Genomic DNA, 19,971 nt, shown 5'->3' with positions numbered 1-19,971 from the left:
CATAGTCTTCAAAATCTTTTTTTTTTAAGCCAAAACCACATAAAGTATGATTTTCTTTCAATTAATGTCTTTAGTTTCCCACCAGTATACAGCTCAACTGGCCCATCAATCTCTGGGAAAATGGTGTTTTTAAGAAAAAGGTGGATTTCTGCTGCTTCAAAGCCCATTAACGGATCACCGATCTCCTGCTCCTCCGAGATTACCCCCACCCCACCCCAGCTGTTCTTAAACAGCTACCTGGGGATCCCTGTGCCTGGTTCTTTTGCTTCCAATTTCTCCTCTGAGGGATGAGAGGAGGATCAAAGGGATAATATTGGAGTAAATAAGACAATACCATAGTGGTCAACTCGGGAAACTTGGAACACAGCTGTGCTGGCTGTATTAGTTTCTATATTCTTACGGATATTTTTAAAGTTCTAAACATCAATGAAATAAACAAAAGATATGGTCCTTGTGTTCAAGGAGTTCAGGGCCTGGTGCCATGCTCAGACAATTACAGGACATTCAAGATTTGCAAACAGATCCTCCATCTAGAGAGCTTTCCAACAGAGGTTAGCACAAAGTGCTAGACTAGCAGCTAGAGGAACACAGAGCAGGGAACACCCCGCCCCTTCCCGGCAGTGTCTTCTTAGAGTACGTAAAAAGGCTTCTGTAAGGAGGCAAGCTTGACTTGAGGCTGGGAGGATGAGTAGTTCTCTGTGGTTTCAAGTGTGAGAAAGAGTACACTGCAGAAAAAACACGTGTGAAATCAGACTCTGAGAGCATACCATGTGCCTGTGGAAGAGAATATACTTTCAGTATGACTGGAGTTGTTCTGTGTCAGCAGATGAGCTTGGAGAGGTGGGCATTTACTAGGCGGTAAAGAGGCCCATGGTACAGGCTACCCAATGGTTGATAAAGAACCAATGAAGCAAGTGAAGAGTGTAATGCAACTTTCGTGTTGGCAAAATCCTTGGGGGGACAGCATGGAAGATAAACGGGAGGGTGGTGGAAAGGAGGCTCCTGCTGTGATCTAGGTGAGACGTGATGATGGTATATAACAGGGCAACGGCAGAGAGGGAGTGAGGGACAAAGGGGAGAGCTTCAGAAGACAGAATCCACACTTCATGGAGACAAATCCGATGTGAGGGGAGGAAGAGGATGGAATCAAGAGGGACTGCAGGGCTTCTGACCCGCAGGTGGGCTGGGTGATTGCGGACATTCACTGAGATGAGGAGGAGCTGGAAGAGGACACGGGAGTAAAATCTGCAGCACTCAGCGTCTGGGGCACCTGTGATCCATTTTGGAGTTGCCCAAGAGACCATGAGGCACAGAGATCTGAGGTGAGTGTAGCAAGTGTGGCCTCTAAGCTAGAAGTAGACTCATCCACGCTGCACCATGGGGCTGAGGCCATGACTCTGTTGAAGGTGTCCTGGGGAGAGTGAGGGAGAGGGAACAGAGGCTGCGACCTGCGGATGCTCGACCACTTAGAGGCTGAGGGGTGGGGCTTCCCTGGTGGCACAGTGGTTAGGAATCCGCCTGCCAATGCAGGGGACACGGGTTCGAGCCCTGGGCTGGGAAGATCCCACATGCCACAGAGCAACTAAGCCCGTGCGCCGCAACTACTGAGCCTGCGTGCTAGAGCCTGTGAGCCACAACTACTGAGTCCATGTGCCGCAACTGCCGAAGCCCACGCACCTAGAGCCCGTGCTCTGCAACAAGAGAAGCCCACGCACCACAATGAAGAGTAGCCCCCGCTCACTACAACTAGAGAAAGCCCGTGTGCAGCAACACAGCCAAAATAAATAAATAGATAATAAAAAAAAAAATCTTTTAAAAAAGAGAGAGCCTGAGGGGTGGTCCAAGGGGAAGAAGACTCGCAGAGAGTGATGATGTCAGTCAGTGCTGCATCTGCTAACGGAGGAGATAACTTCAAGAAGGAAGGACGTCTCCAGGCTAGAGCTGGCAGACAAGCCACGTAAGAGATGATGCTGCCAGATAAAATACAGAGTGCCCTAGAGGACCATCCATACCAGTAAACAAAGCAAACTAATAAAAAATACAGTGCCCAATTAAATTTGAATTTCAGATCAAAACAGTGTTTTTTTAGTATATCTTCTACTTTTATTTGCTAAATATGGCAACCCTAGTAAGATAAAGACTGAAAGACGCATGCTCGTACGGCAGCTAAAGCAGGGTCAGAGGACGGCAGGCAGCAGAAGCAGCGGGGACTTCGAGACCGTGCACGTGAACCAGCCTTTCCAGACGTCAGGCTGTGGAGCAGCAGTGTCAGGGCAGGGTTAAGACACCGGGGATTTTCCTAAGGGGAGCAGGCACCACCTGTGGCGTCATCCCTGGCCGCCACAAGGTTGAACCACGAGGTTCAAGACCACGTCTCATCTGGCTTTGCAATCGAGATGCTGACCTCCCCAGACCCTTTCTCTTGTGCATCAGAAACTCAGTCAGTGGTTGCTAGATTAAAACCTCAGACTGGGTTTCTCCACACCTGTAGTAAAGAACTAACATGATCCAGGAGGTGCCTCACTTTTGCCTCTAGCTGAAAATTATGACTCGAGATACTTGGGACAAATATTGTTCACATTTATGAGAATGGTCTGAGAAACTGCCTCGGCTCTCCATTTCTACTCACCAGCAAATGCACGTCTGAGAGTCTAGTCGTCCTCTCTCCCTGTGAATACACGGTAGCCACGGGAGCAGCTGGGAGTCTCTTAATTGCCTTGTGCTTGTCAAGACGATGCCACTTTCCAGGTGAGTGAAACAGATTCTGAATACCTGGCTGAGGGGAAAACAAAATAAAACAAAGCTTTCACCAAACCAGCCGAGTAAGTTTCTCAAGAGGCTTTTTGAGGCCAGTGGGAAGCTTCGGCCTCCTTCACCCCGAGCTGAGGTTCGCTGCACCTGGGGCTCACATTGCCTTTCCTCCTTTTTGCAGCTAAGTCAAATCCACTCACCCTGTCGGAGGAAGAAACCAGCCACAAAACAAACCTACGCAAGGGCCACTCAGGCCGGCCTTAAGGGATCCAAAGCGGGCGAGCAAATGCACAGGTGCTTCCGAAGAGATGTCTTTTACATTTCTGCTCCTAACACACTCTGAGTCAACACTGGAGATGCCCTGGACTGTGCCCGGGAGGGAGGAAGGAGGCCCTGGCGCTGAAGTGAGGGCCCTGGGGCTCTGCATCTGCCACGGTACAGAATGGGGGTCCCAGGGTACGTCTGGAGGGGACAGGGTCTAGGAGTGCTTGCTGTTGGTGGAGCGGAAAAGAAAAATGGTTTGGGCTTCCTAGGTGGCGCAGTGGTTGAGAATCCGCCTGCCAGTGCAGGGGACACGGGTTCGATCCCTGCTCCAGGAAGATCCCACATGCCGTGGAGCAAGTAAGTCCATGTGCCACAACTACTGAGCCTGCGCTTTAGAGTCCGTGAGCCACAACAATTGAGCCCATGTGCTGCAACTACTGAAGCCCACGTGCCTAGAGCCCACGCTCCGCAGCAAGAGAAGCCATGGCAATGAGGAGCCCGCGCACCACAATGAAGAGTAGCCCCCACTCACCACAACTAAAGGGAAGCCCGCGTGCAGCAAAATAAAAAGACCCAACACAGCCAATGAAAGGAAGGAAGGAAGGAAGGAAGGAAGGAAGGAAGGAAGGAAGGAAGAAAGAAAGAAAGAAAGAAAGAAAGAAAGAAAGAAAGAAAGAAAGAAAGAAAGAAAGAAAAGAAAGAGAAAGAAAAGAAAGAAAGAAAAATGGTTTAATAGGAAAAGCTTGGATTTTGAGGTTGAATTAGACCTGCTTTCAATCCCAGATCTACCCTGCTCTAGTTTTGTAATATTGAGATGGTTGTTGAATGGTAAGCTTTAGAGCTGAATATATTTGGATTTAAATTCTAGGGCTACAAGTGGAATGAGGACAACACTTTTCAAAATACCTTTCTTATATATTCTTCTCGTAGTCGTTCTGCTTTTACGGCTCTAAGAAAGAGAACAAGAGGAAGAGCACCTCGAGGAGGAGGAGGAGGCGGCGATGCAGGGGCCATCCCTGTCAAACACTTGGAGGGAAAGGAAGACCTTTCCATGGAGGGACGAGGAGTAGGAGGCAGCACGGGAAGGGAAGACGTGCCCAGAAGGGGATGACTAGAAACTGTCATTCAGTTGAGGAAGATGCCAGAGCAAAAGTCTGTGCTCCCCTTCCTGCCTAAGAGACCCCGGTTGCCTCAGAGGTCGCCGCGCCGACCTGGCGTGGGCCCACAGAGCGGAGGGCAGGCCTGAGGCAGGACTGCTCCCCAGCCTGGGGCTCCCTGGCCTGGGCCAGACGCTCCCGGGGCCCCCGGGGGGCACGCAGAAGGTCCCCGACAGCTGAGGCCAGCAGGCCCGCCACGGGGGGACGTGACCCAAAGCAGAGACTGTGAGGAGGACCGGCCACACCACAAGGGACGGGCCAAGGCCCAGGTCCGCTGTGCTGGCGAGAGCGCGGGTGCCACGGAGCCGGCGGCAGGGAGGAGAGAGGGAGGGCACCACACCGCGCCAGCCAGGCAGGGCGAGCAGGCCACGCGCTTGTGCGGCGGCCACTCTGGCTGCAGGTGTGAACAGGGCCTGTGAGCACGCGCGGTAGGGACCCAGGGCCGGGAGAAGCGACCGAAGAGAACAAGGAGCAGGCTTCCCGGGACGCCGACAGGACAGCAATCGCCCGGAGAGGGAGAAACAGCCTGGGAACGGGGGGAGCCTTGACTTATTTAAACACTTGCTCAACCGACACGGAGAAAGCTGCGCAGAAACAAACACAGAAAACAACGCCTCTTTTATTCCCATTCTCCCTTCGAAAAGCCACCCTGAGGTCTCTGACTTGACAAATTGTGATATTTTTTTCCTGCTCCTCAGTGTGATTTGGGGCCCTAGAGGTCAAAATCATCAGTGATGGAAAATAAAGGACCCTACCAATTATGCACATGTGAGGTACAGTGTATAAATTTACAGCATTCCCCCCCCTCCAAGGAGATGTGTAAACTTGGGTTATCTTAACTTCTTGGGCCTCAGCTTCCTCACGTACAGAGTGGGAATAACAGTACTTCGTGAGGGGTGTTGTGTGTATTAAATGAAATGAGGCATGTGAAGCACAGCGCAGGACTCGGCACGCAGTTGTGCCTGTGAAGGGTTACATAACATTATCACAGCTTCCACGAGCTTCACTTTCTACCACTGTAAACTGGGATTGCAATATGCATCTCACACAATAGGTTTGCAAATAGCGTTACTTTCCCTTTCTCCTCTGTTCCCTCTTCTGAAGAGCTACGGTTTATCTTATCTCCTCTTCTACCTCAAATAAATACATCCGTATTCATTTATTCAATCAAGACTGTTTTCTGAGTTTCAGCTTCATGCAGATGGCTCTCCTGAGGGTTTCTGAGATGATACGTGTATTTATCATTCCCTGTCTGCTGGTTGAGGGGGGAGGGGCAATATTTTTACATCTTTATCACAGAAGGGAAAAATGATGAGTGGATAGCAAAAGCACTGCCGTAATTCAGAGGAGGCAGTGTTGATTTCTAGTTAGAAGTCAGGGAATGCTTCCTGCATAACCTGGAATTTGAACTAGACCCTGAAGAATGAGAAATACTTAGGCAAGTGAAGATTGGAGAGGGCAGTCTAGGGAGGGCACAAGGATGTGTGTTGAGATGGGTGGGTGGTTCTGGGTGACCAGTTTAGAGAAGATGAAAGGTTGGGGGAAAAGATAGGCTGGAGAGCTGGGTACAGGGCCTGATATGATGGGTCTATGATGCTATCAAGCTAATAGTCATCAACTTTTCACTTTCTCATATTTCATGAAAGGAAGGAGAAGGAGAAGGAACTAAGATGTATTGAGCTCCAGATACATGTGAGCTACTGCACTGAGACCACTGCTCTGTGTATCTGTAAACCTCATGGCCATTCTGGAAGGTAGGCATTCACAGAGGAGGACATCGAGGTTCAGAGAGTTTAAGTACCTTACCTAAGATCACACAGCTAGAAAGTAATCCACTGAGAATAAAATCTGGGCTTGCCTGATCCAAAGCTAGGCCTTACCTGTTCTACCTGTTTCCTTGTGAAAGCAGCACTTCTTTCCAGCTCCTGTGTTAAAGGAAGTTCTCTCACCAATAAATTAGCAGGCAGGGTGAGCTGGAAGCAGTCTGAGGAACTGCGACCCAGTGGGGCAATGTTTTTGATTCCAGGATTTAGGGTCATAGACAGCTGTCAGAAGGATATGGGTCTTGGCCTCCTGCAAATGGCCCCATGAATGTCCTGGCAATCTTGGCCACCTAAGGAGAACAGTGTCAGGGATGAGACTCAGCTTTAGAAGGTAATGGGAGCCTAGGTGAGGGAGACCCAGGATACTTTCACCTTCTGTGTATTTAGGCTCCAATTAAGTCCCAGGGGGTTGCATTTTGAGGCGGATCTTAAGTCAGGACATGTGATAGACTAATGTTTATTTGACAAGGCTCAGAAATACGTCTCCTCAGCTGGAACCAACACAGCGAGACCCAGGACACTTTTGGTTTCGTACCATAAATCTCTCTAACCTTGTGAGCCCTGGGGAAGTGACAGAGGCTCAGAGAGATAGGCTGGCTTCTGCAGGCTCACACAGATGGGAGGAGGCAGGGTCAAGGTGACAGCCCCGAGGGCTGCGATCTGGCTTTGTTCCTGCGCTGCTCACAGGAGAATCAACTCACCTAATCAGAGGACGAGAAATCGGTTTACGCTCTCAACCGGCCTGTGGCTGGTTTTACGAGAATCAGAATTTTTACAACTCGAGGAGACAGTAAAGATCATTTCCTCCAATTAACTCACTTCTATAGATGGGAACACTGAGGTTCAGAATAGGAAACTGACTTGCCCAAGGTCACAACACTTAGTGGTGGGACTTGGTCTAGGTCACAGACACTGCCTGTGGTCAATGCTCTTTCCAAGAATGCTGAGTCATTTTCCACGGACTGTTAACCACCCCAACTCCCGCAGCCCCATCCTGCATACTCAACAGGTGGAGAGTCAAGAGGTCATCAATCACGACTTGCATTGAGACAGGCACACCTTTCCAATTTTATGAAGAAGATAAAAATGTGTCCTATTTCAAATCAATCAGTGAAAGCAATTCCCCAGACATCTGGTACTTCTCTGGTTTGAAAGCCCCTACATTTTTTCCAGCATAAGTCTTAGAAAGTCAAAGCAGAGAGCCGGCTCCCATGCACCAGCTTATTTTTCACGAAGCTCCCCAAATGCTAAACAGATTTCCTGTACTCTCAGTGACAAGAGCCTCCTCTCTGGCCAAAAATTCTGCCCCATTTTCTGACCTCAGTAACATGCATGGCCCCACAGCCGTCTCCTGCAGGGGCAGCCAACAAGCATCCAGACTATTTCACCCCCTGCAACAAAAAGCCTGGAGCCCACCTCTTTCCTGGTCTCCTTTTTCTAGGAGGGGGCCGTGACATGCTCCCATGGACCCAGGCAGGGGCTGTTTCCCAACACTTTTTGCGATGAGGTACTTTACAGAACCTGAGAGAGGAAATCAGGTCTCTGCTCCCCTGGGATTAGTGCCACGTTCTCTGGTCTGTTCTCCCAGAAGGCCCTTTCTCTAGGTCTGACATAACTCTCCTCCAAGACAGACCCAGCGAGAATCCATTTGTGTTCCCGCCCTGCATTCCAGCAGAGTCTCTCAGGCACTGTGGCTGGAAATGATTTGTGTAGGGAACTTGGCCAGCTTCTCTTTTAATCACTCAAACACTCACAGATACAGGGAATCCCACCCCGTTCACCAGGGGGCTGGAAGGAACCGTCCTCACTTTGACAGGGTCTCCCTAAGTGATAAACACGGAGTCTCGTCTCCTGGAAAAATGTAAAGAGCCTCCTTCTCTGAGGGTTAATTATACAATCAATATCTTCAGGAGCCCCTCCCCCTCCCCAGGAGCTCCTGCAAAGCAGACACTTCTCAGATGATATCCAAACATCCATTCACCCTGCGGGGCTTCCTGAACACCACTCCCACTGGGGAGGAGGCTGGGGCGGAGCCAGGCCTGGAAGAATGGGCAGGGTTTGCTGAGGACGTGTAGGCAGGGAGATGGCGTAAGCCCAGCTGTGGGAGAATGGATGCCCTGGGGTGGGTGAGGAAGGGGGGATCAGGGGACAACTGGAGGGGAACAGAGGTCTTGTTAGGGAGGAGGAAGTGATGACTAGTCAGGGTCCCAACAGGAAACAGAGGGCACACCCAAGATGGGATAATTTGAAAAGGGTTTATTCGCAAAGGTGTGGGTGTAGGAGAACCAAAAAGAACAGCACAGTAAACCAGGCTCCGTAAGAGCCAAGACATTACACCTCTAGGCACAGAGAGACAATGACTAGAACGGAGAGTGGCAGGTAGAACAGCTGCCTTGGAAGAACAGAGGCCTCAGTCAAGCCCGAGGCAAACTTGCAGGGAGAGGTCCAGGCAGGGGCGGATTTACGATGAAACTGGTCAAGTTTAAGCTGCAGCGTTCGGAGTTGCACAGGCCCCTTCCCAGGCCTGGGAAGGAACCCTAGCAAAGTTCATATGTCCCATGTTTTTATAAAATTTTTTGGTAAATTTTGCAAAAGTAAGATATTTTTGATCCTAGTTTCCCTCTACCACACACATCCTATGTTGGGTGGCTTTGGGGGCGTCGTGGGCATTTTTAAGATCTGGTTAAGGAGATGAGTTTGGGCTTAGTGTGATATATTTAAGTCGCTCATAGTCACTCTGTATATATTTAATTCACCGCTCGTTGTCCTCACGTAGGAATGGCTTCCAGGAATACTCTTACCACCAACTCACCTGATGTCATGACTTGAAGGTACAGAGAGGTCACATTGTAATAAGAACGTGTCCTTTGGTGCCCAGCATGGATGTAAGTGGGTAGTGAAGAGAACAGAGGTTTGTGTGAGGAACCAGAAGCTGGTCTGTGGCCCATCGTCAGACATAAAATTTTAAGTCTAGAATTCAGTTCTCGTTGTTAGTAATATAACGCAGCACATGCAACGATAAACGCACCATACTATTTCTTTTTAAATGGAATTTCACATGTTAGTTCTCCGATTCCTGTGTTTATAGCCTACAGGCATAAAACAATTTCAGATAATATCAAAATTAGCAATTTGTTAAGACCAAGAAAGAAAATGCAAAGAGAAGTAGAGGACCGTGGATCATTCCATAACCTTGTTGGTGAAGAGAAGTAAAGCATATGAACTCATTGGGAAAAGATTTACATTTCTTGCTGCTTTCATACAAAACCCTGACATCTATGAAGATGTCCTAGATGGGGTTTCCTGGAAATGGAAAGTTGCATGTAACTTTCTTACTGTGGAGAGCGCTCAGGAGATACACTTGTAAGGAAATGAGGAGGGCAGGACTGGGAAGAGCTGCCCAGCTTGTGGCTTCAGCAGGTCCTATACTCCAGCAGCTGAGGGGTGGCTGCACTGGCTCCACAAGGGAATCTGGGCGAAATCACACAGCACCCTCTATAAAAGGTAACATAGAACTCACCGTATGCTGCCACTGTAATGGCGTCCAAAGACAAGCTGGTTTGTGAGTCTCAGCATTGCAAAGAGTATTTCAGATGAGTTCCTGTGCAAGAAATTTTGAAATGCTCTAAATCTTAGTTATATATGGAAGAAAATGATAGAGATCTTCCCAAATGGGACAGTCACCTCAGATTTTTACATGATATTACAAATGATGAGTTGTGAAACTGAAATGGTTCTACATTACTCATATTAAAAAAAAATCCAAATCTCAATCAAACCCACTAGAGGAAAGAATGGGTTATATTTCCTTTCTTTCTCTAGAAAATGTTATTACAAAGTTGTCAGGTGAAGAGGCAAAGAGTATGCTGCTGAAAACAGAAAAATATTGTTATTTTTCCACATTTAGTGATTTTTTGGTATTTGAGGACCAATAAAATTATAAGCTTGGGTCTCAAAAACCAGAATCACACTTAGAGCCGAGGAAAAACTACCCTGTCCTCCCCTCCCCCCGCCGCCTCAGGTCCCCCCCTGGAGCTCCCCAATAGCTCAACCCAACGGAAGCCGGGGCTCCTGCGGGATAGCCCCTGGGGCAGGGAGCAGGATGGAGAAGGGTGGCACGTACTGAAGACACCAGCCACAGCTAGGTCATACGGAACCAGGTGAGGGTGGCCTTGACTGCCTAACGCTGTTGGCATGTTATTCATAGAAAAATGAAATCTGCGTGACATAAAACATAAGCACATACGGAAGGCGCCTTTAATCTGGGGCCGTGAAACGTGCCTGCCCCTCACCACTCACCAGCAGCCCCCTAAGGCAAAGTCCGGAACCTGCACGCAGGCGGGAAGACGTGTGTGCGCCTCTTCTCCTCCCTGTGGCCTGGGAGGAGCGGGCTCCCAAGCAAGCCGCAGGGGAGGAGCCGGTGGAGAACACCGGGACGTCGAGGGGCGGGCACCATCACCTTGGACATGACCCCAAAACGGAGAATGTGGTCCCTCCTTTCACTACCTAGCAGCCCTTATATCCTGAATGTCCAGTGCATACCCCTCCTTCCTCCATGCTGTAAGTGAGGGCCTCTCTTCCTGTCTCTGCCGCATCCGGTCGGCGCCGAGCTACAGCGCTGCACAGCCAGCGCCCGCTGCACATACAGAAGCAGGTGGGCTGCCACCCTGGAGCCTAGGAGCCCAGGTTTCAGGTGGAAATACCAGAACCCAAGCGATTCCTCTGTTGGCCCCTTTGCGACCTTCCTGGGTAACTGAAGTCCTGGCACCTTTCCCTAGATCTTTGCCTGTGTCGCTGAGATCCCAAGAGATTCCATAAGGCCCCTCTCCTTCCCTGGTTCCACACCAGGTGTTCTCCTTGACGGATCCTTCCCTCATTTCATCCTCCACCCAGAAACTGGAACTCCTAAATCTGCTCCCTCCAGCCAGCTGGCCTTCCCAAGGTCTTTTTTTTTTTTTTAATTGGAGCATAGTTGATGAACAATGTTGTGTTAGTTTCAGGTGTACAGAAAATGTTTCAGTAATTTTTAAACATATAATCGTGTATTTATCATTTGTCCCGGACAAGCTCTCCCCTCTCCCCCCATTAGGCTGTGAAATTCATTGGCACTCAGGAAGTGTTAAATGAATGGACGCTTTTGCCTTGGTTCCCCTTTCCAGCTGCACCACTCACTGCTCACCGCTACTTCCCCTCCCCACCCCGAGGCTGGTCAGACTCAGGCGCTTGCTGTTCTCCCTCTCGTCTCCCCAGGTCTCTCCGCATCTGCTCTTGCACACGTCGCTTCTCCACTGCGGGCCCTCCTTTCCGAACCCTAACCCTAACCTCCGGCCACTCCTTCCCAACCTCTGTCAAGGTGCGTGTGTTTCTCACACACACACGTACTCACACACGCGTACTCACACACTCACACACACTCACACACGCATACTCACACACTCACACACACTCACACGCGTACTCACACACACACTCACACGCGTACTCACACACTCACACACACGTACACACACGTACTCATACACTCACACGCATACTCACACGTGTACTCACACATGCGTACTCACACACGCATATTCATACACACGTACTCACACACGTACTCACACGTACACACACATACAAACACACACGTACTCACACATACACACTCACACATGCGTATTCACGCACACGTACACACACGTACTCACACACGCATACTCACACACACTCACACACGTACACACACGTACTCATACACTCACACACATACTCACACGTGTACTCACACCCGCATACTCGCACACGTGTGTTCATACACACGTACTCACACATGTACTCACACGCGTACTCACACGCGTACTCACACACTCACGTGTATTCATACACACGTACTCACACACGTACTCACACACGTACTCACACGTACACACACATACTCACACACACACATACTCACACATACTCACACACGTACTCACACATGTACTCACACACGTACTCACACATGCATACTCACAACCTCACACGTACTCACACACTCACACGTACTCACGCATACTCTCACACTCACACACACTCACACACGCGTACTCACACACACACTCACACACGCGTACTCACACACTCACACACACTCACACACGCGTACTCACACACTCACACACTCACATGCGTACTCACACACGCGCGTACTCACACACGTACACACGTACTCATACACTCACACGCGTATTCATACACACGTACTCACACACGTACTCACACACGTACTCACACATGCATACTCACAACCTCACACGTACTCACATACTCACACGTACTCACACACGCGTACTCTCACACTCACACTCACACACGTACTCACACACACACGCACGCACGCACGTGGCTGCTTTCTCCACGCAGCCTTTCCTGCTCCTTTCTCCCCAGCTCCTCCCCGGGAGCTCATCTCCTCTCGGAACTCCCTGAGCATTTGCTCACGTGCCTCCTGTGGTTCGCGTGGCATCCTGCGGGCCTCTTTCACGGGTCGGTTTTCGCGTCTCAGCTGCTCGGCGGGACTGAGCGCCCCAGGACTGCGTGGTGTGAGGCGCTTTCTCTGCGCAGCCGCCGGCCTGCAGTGGGCCTTCACCGGCGGAGTCACGAATGCGTCTGCCCTTCAAAGCAGGAAGGTCTCTCTTCTCGTTACCGGTTAAGTATATATTTAACTTACACACATGTGATTCATGCTTACATTCCGATGTAAAACACTCAAACAGGATAGAGAAAACTAAACTTCCCTTTGCTGATCTCCAATCCCAGTTTATGTCCCTATGCGATGAAGGTATAATCTAGCTTTGTGGAATTTTGTTTTTGCCATAGAGGTATACCATATAAATAATTTTGCAGCCTGCTTCTTTCACATTACAATATATCAAAAGTATCTTCTCATCTTTCCGTACATTAGACATCTGGTGACTCATTCTTTCTAATAGCTGTAAGATTCCATAGCTTGGGTGTGCCACAGCTTATTTAAACATTCTCTTTATTGATGGTCATTTGCGTTATTTCCAATATTTTGCTATATACGTCTCCTTACACATATGTGCCTTCTTCTAGAATAAAGATGAAGTAGAATTTCTGAGTCAAAAGAAACGCATTTTTAAGATTGCGTTAGATTCAAGCCAAAAAAATTGTATTAGCTGTTGTTAAATTGACTTCCCAAGAGACTGCATTTACAATTCCCCAAACCCTTGCCATCGTTTGATGTTATAAATCTTTAACACTTTGGCCAATCTGATGAGAGAAAAACGACACTGCGTTATATTAATGTGCATTTCCCCTTTGGCTCTAAAGAAGGTTGAGCATCACTTTATGGGCTTATTGACCATTTGGCTTTCTTCTTCTGTGAAATGTACATATCCTTAGCCGATCGCTGCATTGGGTAGTTTGTCTTTTTCTTTCAAGATGTGTAGGAAATCTGGACAAATTCTGAATATTAATCCTTTGTCTATTATGAATAACACATGTTATAAAAATTTTCTCTGTCTTGCTTATCTTTTAATTTTCTTGAGGGTGACTAGTTTGCTACAAATATTTTCTTTTTGATCCAACTTTGAATTTTCCCAAATATATATCTAGTTGTCCCAACACTGTTTATGAAATCCGTCCATTCCCCGATGATGTGAAATGCCACTTTTATCAGATAGCAAAATTCCCTATCTCTGTGGACCTGTTTCTGGACTTCTTTTTAATCACTTTGTTTAAGGTATGTTTCTTATAAACAGCATTAAGATAGAATTTGAGGGTTTGTTTTCTTTTAGCCCAGTGTATAGATTATATCTTTTAAAGAGCGAATTCAGTTCATTCACACTTAGTGTAACAGCTAATATACTTGATTTAATTCCTCCTGGCTTACCTTACATTTGTTATGATTTTTTCTTTTTCTTTTCCCTTAAATTTACCAGCTTGCTCAAAGTGCTGTTCCTTTCCGCCCTTGTCAGTGGGGAAGTTTCCCGGCAGTCTTGCCGCCCCGTTAATGGTTATCTGCCCTCCTTTTCCTGGTGCTCATAATCAAACTCTATCTCTTCACTATTGTTGGAAAATGAGATGTTCTCTCTCGCACTCAAATAGTCTCCTCCCCTATTACTTCTCCCACGTAGGTGCTTCTTCACTCGGCCGGTGAGATATTTAGCATACTTCTACTTCCCGCCCTGCCTCCTTAGCCCGAGAGCCTCTGGGATGCTTCCACTCTGCGTGCCCTGCCCCCAGCTCCTAGGCTTTGCTGAAATAACCTAGTACTTTTCTTTCCAGATCTTATTAAAATTGACTCTGCAGTATTTCATCTCTATTTTAAGAATTCCTATTCAGCATTACATATTTCCAGTCTATCAGTATCCCTCTACACTGAACTTTATATGTGTATAAATCTACGTACACGTATACATATATACACGTGTGTGTGTGTATACAGGTAAGCATGTATACACACATGTGCATGTGTCTATATTATGTATATATAAGGAAACATGATTTACTGCTCCCCGTTTCCTCTCTTCTCTAACCCATTTGATTTTGGCCGGAGTCTTTTTGAAACTATTTTCTTCAGAGAGTGCTATAATTTTTGGATACTTGCATATTTGTAAGTATATATATATATGCATACGTACATACATACATACATATATATATTTTAATTCTGCGGGTGAATGATGACTTGGCTAGGTATAGGACTGTTGGGCGGCTGTTCTTGACCCCAAGAGTCTGTAGATATGACTCCACTATCTTATTGTGTCCTTTTTGTCCTCTAGGACTCACTCAGTCCCACGTTAGGTCTCCTAGACCTGCCCTCAAAATCTCACATTTTCCCTCATGGTTTCAACTCCTTTGTACTATTCCCTGTGGTTTGTAATATTTCTCACACATTTTCTTCCAAGCCACTAATTTAAGTCTCAATTCTATCTTTCCCCTTAAATAATACTTTTTTTTTTTTTTTTGGTTAAAAAAGCTTGCTTTTTAGTTTCAGGAAAACTTCACTGGGCTCTTTTTGTTGCTGTTTTTGTTGTTGAAGTTGTCATCTGTCTCCTCTGGCGGCTCTTTGGAAGTCCGTTCTGGAGTTTGATGAGCTTCTCTCCTCGTGGCTACCAGCCTCTTGGGTGTGTTGTTTCCTTTTTTAACCTGATCCCTGTGGCTCAGGGGCTGGAAAACTGACCTGGTCATGGAGGAGGCCTGTGTAAAAGTGGGCAGACAGATAGGCAGTCCCCTGCTGAGGCAGGAGGAGGATCTCTCTGCTCCTGGGTCTCATAGGAGCACCCTCAGCTCACCTGCTCTGTTCCTCCTTAGCTTTGGGGGGTGGGGTCAGGGAGACTCGAGCATGTACACATGGCCGGAGTCATGCTTCCTTCAGAATCTCAACGCCAGGCGCTTAGGGGAAGAAAGCGCCCTGTCAACTATCCTGCCCCTTCCCTCCAGGCCCTTTCCTGCCAGCTGCTTGGCTCGGGAGAGGTGGGTGGGTATGAGCTGGCATTATATTCGGGAGAAAGGAGACACATTAAGATGCTTCCATCCCAGAATCCTGTTTCTTCACCCTCTGTCAGGGTTTCTGATCTTTGTCTGTTCCTTTGCAATTACCGCAGAGTTTTCATATCATAACATGGAAGTAAAATTTGCTCTCTGGTAAGGCATGTCTTCTTCTTTCTCTTTTTCAAATTTACCTTGCCTCCTCTTATGCATTTCCTCTTCCTGATGGATATTAGAATCAGCTTATTGTTCCTTGGAACAGCTCCTTATTGACTTTTCGGAAAGGATTGGGCTAAATGCGGAGGGGTTGCACGTGACTCTAAATTACATCTTCCCATCCAGGAGCGAGACAGCTACTTATTCAAGAACTCCTTTATGTCCTTTAGTAAATTTTTATAGTATTTTAAATGTAGACTTTGCGTATTTCTTTTTAAGTGTATTACTAGGTGTTTTTGATAGCTTTTGTTGCTATTGTATATTGAACATGTGGAACCTTTCATTATAGAAAATACCAAACGTGTTCAAAGCAGACAGACTAGTATAATGAATACTCTTGTGACCATCACTCACCTTAAAAATTTTTTTTTAATTTTTAATTGTGGTAAAATACACATAACATAAAAGTTACCATCTTAACCGTTTTAAGTGTACAGTTAGTCATGTTAAATCCATTCACGTTGTTCGACAACCAATCTCAAGAACCCTTTTCATCTTGCAAAACCGAAACTCTGTTCCTATTAAACAACAGCTCTCCATTCCCTCTTCTGCCCCCAGCCCCTGGCAACCACCATTCTACTTTCTGTCTCTGTGAATTTGACTACTATAGGTGCCTCTTGTGAGTGGATTTATACAGTATTCGTCTTGTTGCGACTGGCTTATTTCACTTAGCTTAGTGTCCTCAGAGGTCATCCATGTTGTAGCATGTCTCAGGATTGCCTTCCTTTTCAAGTTGAATAGTAGTCCACTGTACGTATATGCCGCATCTTGTGTGTCCATTCCTCTGCTGATGTGCACGAGGGCTGTTTCCACCTGTTGGTTTTCGTGAACAATGCCGTCACTCAGCTCCAACAATGATCAGCTCAGAGGCAGTCCGGTTCCATCTTAACCCCATTGCTCTCCCCTTCCGTGTTACTGTGAAGCAAATCTGAATGGGGTATTTTACAAATTATACTTTCTATTTGGTTGAAGAGCATTCCCAGGGAGAATCAGAGTCTGGAAACCAACAACATTTCACCCCAAATAACTTAAGTCTGTATGGCATAAAGACGAAGTGCAGACGAGGTGGGAAAGCTGCCACAGGAATGGTAGATGAGGAAGGAGAAGTAGGTCAGAGAGTGGCTGAGGCTGAGCACATGTACATGAGTTTCTGCTCTCCCTGCTCTCACCTCCTCCCCCCCAACCTCTCGTCCCCACGTCCCAGGATCAGGAAAGACTCCAAAGCTCACAGACCACAGCAGTCACCCTGGAAAAGGCTCTACAAATCTCTGTCCACTTGCCTACAGCCAGGGCATTTTGCCTCGGCAATGCTAGGGCTAAAGTCAAGCTATGCCTTGAACTCACTGACACCGCCCTGGGAGCCAAGGTCTATTCCTGGAGAAGAGATTAGTGGAAATTCCTCAGGAAGACTTTGGCTGCCTGTGAATGCCAAGAGACGTCACTAGATAAACTACCCAGAAACAAGAGTTCAGATGTTCATAGCACTTTAAAATTACGTGTGGCACAATTTTAGTAAATTACCTTGGCCTCTGTTGAGCCTTCCTGCAGAGCCCACAGGGGCTCTCTGCTGGTACTCACCTTGGAGGTGTTGGCGTTGCCTTGCCTTTGTTACCTTGAGAAATGAAAACTTGTGCTAACGGAACATGGCAGTAGCCATTGCAGAAGGACGTGAATGTATCCTCCACGTGGCCTTGGAGAACACAAACACAATCACTTTCCCCCTCCCTTAAAGGTCCTTTACTGATGGTCCCCAGTTTTCTCTTCCTGACCCCATCAACATCATAAATATCCCCTTAATGTTCCCCAGAGAGAGCTCAAACCTGGGCCAGTTTACATTCAAAGGAAATCACTGCAAGCAGAAAATCCTTTGGTCTCTTCCACCAGGTCAGTAGCCCTGTCTTTCTCTCCCTTTTCCACTCTGCTGGTCTGAGGTTTCTCTCCATCCTCAAGAGGAGCATCCATAAGTGTGGGTTAGCCCAGAGTTTGATATGAACATTGTGCAACAGGAGCTGTAGCATCTGGGGCCTGTTTGTGCCTCAGTCAGTAGGTGTGTGTCTTGAGGTGGTGACATGAAGCTGCTCTTGGGTGTCAGAGACGCCGCATCCCACACTGCAGACTCGGGACATACATCTACCATTTCTACTCCATTGGGCTTTACCCCATCTTTCCACCATCTGACTGATAAACATCACTTCTACTCCCTCAGCCTCTGTTTGTTTGTTTGTTTTTAAGATATTAAAAATATATATTTCTTTCTTTTTTTAATATTTGTTTATTTATTTATTTATTGGCTGCAATGGGTCTTCGCTACTGCACGCGGCCTCTCTCTAGTGGCGAGTGGGGGCCGCCTTTCGTTGCCGTGTGCAGGCCTCTCATTGTGGCGGCCTCTCTTGCTGTGCAACACAGCCTCCAGGCGCGTGGGACTCAGCAGTTGCAGCACGTGGGCTCAATAGCTGTGGCTCGCCGGCTCTAGAGCACAGGCTCGGTAGTTGTGGCACACGGGCCTAGTTGCTCCGCGGCATGTGGGATCTTCCCAGACCAGGGATGGAACCCACGTCCCCTGCATTGGCAGGCAGACTCTCACCACTGCGCCACCAGGGAAGTCCCAGCCTCTGTCTTTTGATAAAATCACGGGATTGAACTGGATGGTCCCAAAGTCCCCTTCTAGCTCTGAGTCTGTGAAAAAAGTCACAAATCCTGGAAATTAGAAGCACCTCTTTAGCTCCAGGCCCTAATTCCAGAGGCCCTTAGAGGCCCTGGTGGGAAGAGGGAGCTCCAGGTGGAGCTTCCCAAGGTGGAATCTGGGAGACGCTTTGGCACGTACGGAAAAGAGAGCGGGGAGCCTGGAGCAGCACGTGAGCCGATCCATCCTGGGGACAGCGGGGCTGGGCTACCGAGGTTAGGAGGGCTTGTTCCTGACGTTGCACGTGGGATCTTGGAACACCGCTGAGTTTAGGTGCTATGGCTCTGAGGCCAAGGTGGACTTGGGGCTATAACAGCAAAGAATCCCTTTTCTTCCTGCATGAAGGCAGCTGCAGAGACCAACCAGGATCCAGGATCAAAAAAGGACTCCAGAATTTAAAATCCAAGGAGGAGCCTGTTGGGAGCTGCAACAAGGAGTGTCCAAAAGAGGACAACGGAGGCTCCTCACATATTCTAAAGAGAGCGTCTGAAGCTTTAACACACACTGGAATCCCGTTTCGGCCTTGCTGAAGCACAGAGTGCGGGCCCCGCCCCCTCGATTCTGATTCCGTAGGTCTGGGGTGGGGACTGGGATTTTGCATTTCTACAAGTTCCCAGGGGAACTGATGCTGAAGGTCTGGGGGCGACCCCTGGAGAATGACTTTAGTGAACAGACTGGGAGGAGATGTCATCGGTGAGTGGTGAAGAGCTCAGCTAGCAGCTCTGCCCTTTACCAGACGTGTGCAAGCTACGAGGCCTCTCCAAACCTGCTGCTTCGTCTCTAGAACGGGACTGATGATAAGTGAGGAGTGCAGAGCAGATACACGTAAATAAGTTTCTGGCACAAAGCAAATGCTCTGTGAACGGTAGCTCTCTGAGCCTCTCAGCGTGGTGGCTGATGAATGCAAAGCACGTGAGGGTGGTCCACAGTGCTGGTTTTACACATATTATCAAGCTTGTGCTCAGACACAAGTAAAAGAAACCAACTAAAGTGGCCTGAATAATTATTTTAGCTTTCCAGACTCTTTGGTAGAGATGGCAAGAAAAAGGAAGGGATCTCTCCCTCGTGTGAGAGAAGCCCAGTGGTGAGCCGTCTCAGGTTCCTACCGCCTCCCTGCCTGACTTGCTTTCATCTTCATGGTTGCAGGATGGCTGCTGTACCTCCAGCCCTCATTCCAGGCAGGAAGTGGGGCTACATGAAAGGCAAAAAGGCAAACACTTTCTCCTTGTGATATCTGCCCTTATATTCTCAAAGGGTAGTCCTCCAGGGACATCTGCCAGCATCTCATCTGGCTAGGGATGACCATCCCATGAGGCCATCCTTATCTGCCTAGGAGGATGGGAAGTTAAGTATTTTAGCTTTTCAGGCTCTATGGTAGAGATGGCAAGAAAAAAGAGGTTGAGGTGGGTGTTGAGAAAGCCAATCAATGTATGTGCTATTTGATGGTTCAAAGCTTTGAAAACTATGGCCAGTTCAGCGAGCCATGGGAGTATGAAGCCCACAATTCATCCTATGCCCTTAATTGACTCTGTGTGTGTGTGTGTGTGTGTGTGTGTGTGTGAGAGAGAGAGAGAGAGAGGGAGAGAGAGAGAGCGAGAGA

This window comes from Hippopotamus amphibius, chromosome 6, assembly GCF_030028045.1.
Source record: "Hippopotamus amphibius kiboko isolate mHipAmp2 chromosome 6, mHipAmp2.hap2, whole genome shotgun sequence".
Taxonomy (NCBI): domain Eukaryota; kingdom Metazoa; phylum Chordata; class Mammalia; order Artiodactyla; family Hippopotamidae; genus Hippopotamus; species Hippopotamus amphibius.
This window is presented reverse-complemented; position numbering follows the sequence as displayed.